A 1,530-nucleotide genomic window follows, 5' to 3' on the forward strand; every position below is an offset into this window, starting at 1 on the left:
TTAATGATCTTTATTTCAGTAAAGCCCTATTTGGGGTTCTCTTTTCTGCTAGACAGACAGAAATGATCAAGTTAACTGTAACTTCGCAGGGCCTGAGCTCTCATCATATCTGTGCCAAGTCACAGATAAGTAGATTCTCCCACAGCAAGGTTCCAACAGAACTTCCTGCAGTGAAAGAGGTGTTTGAAATCTGTGCTAACACAGTAGTCAGCAGCCATGTGGCTATTCAGCGCTTACATGGTGACTTGAGGCTGAGTGCACTGGCTCACGACTGTAATTCCAGCACTTTCAGAGGCTGAGGTGGGTTGGGGGATGGCTTGAGCCCAGGAGTTTGATACCAGCCTGGGCAACATAGTGAGACCCTGTCTCTACCAAAAATAAAAAATAAAAAAATAAAATAAAGTTAGCTGGGTGTGGTGGTGTGTGTCTGTAGTCCTAGCTACTTGGAGGCTTAGGTGGGAGGATTGCTTGAGCCCAGGAGGTCGAGGCTGCAGTGAGCTCTGATTGTACCACTGCACTCCAGGCTGGGTGACAGAGCGAGGCCATGTTTCAAACACACAAACAAAAAAACGGTGACTTGAGCAAGTGAGGAATTGAATTTTTAATTCAATTTCATTTTAGTTGACTTAATTTATTTTTGAGACAGGCTGGAGCACAGCGGTGCGATCTCGGCTCACTGCAGCCTCCATTTCCCAGGTTCAAATGATTCCCCTGCCTCAACCTCCCAAGTAGCTGGGATTACAGGTGCCAGCCACCACGCCTGGCTTTTTTTTTTTTTTTTTTTTTTTTTTTTGAGATGGAGTCTCACTCTGTCTCCAGGCTGGAGTGCAGTGGTGTGATCTCGGCTCACTGCAACCTCTGCTAGCTGGGTTGAAGTGATTCTCATGCCTCAGCCTCCCAAGTAGCTGAAACTACAGGTGCACACCACCACATCCAGCTAATTTTTGTAATTTTAGTAGAGACAGGGTTTTGCCATGTTGGCCAGGCTGGTCTCGAACTCTTGACCTTAAGTGATCCACCTGCCTCAGCCTCCCAAAGTGTTGAGATTACAGGCATGAGCCACCACGCCAGAGACTGTGGTTATTATTGACTGGATTATTTTGCCCTGTAAGTCAGGTAGCCTCTCTTCATACCTTAGTTTTCACATCTGTGAAATGGGGTCAATAATACTTGGGAACACAGAGAGCTGTTACAGGAATAGACTTTATTCATGAAAATACTTTTTTTTTTTTTTCTTTTTGAGATGGAGTTTCGCTCTCGTCACCTAGGCTGGAGTGCAGTTGCACGATCTCGGCTCACTGCAACCTCTGGCTCCCAGGTTCAAGCGATTCTCCTGCCTCAGCCTCCTGAATAGCTGGGATTAGTCACGCACCACCATGCCTGGCTAATTTTTGTATTTTTAGTAGAGACAGGGTTTCACCATGCTGGCCAGGCTCATCTTGAACTCCTGACTTCAGGTGATCCACCTTCCTCAGCCTCCCAAAGTGCTGGGATTACAGGCGTGAGCCATCACGCCCAGCCTTTTTTTTT

Source organism: Mandrillus leucophaeus, unplaced genomic scaffold (genome assembly GCF_000951045.1).
Source record: "Mandrillus leucophaeus isolate KB7577 unplaced genomic scaffold, Mleu.le_1.0 Scaffold8, whole genome shotgun sequence".
Taxonomy (NCBI): Eukaryota; Metazoa; Chordata; class Mammalia; order Primates; family Cercopithecidae; genus Mandrillus; species Mandrillus leucophaeus.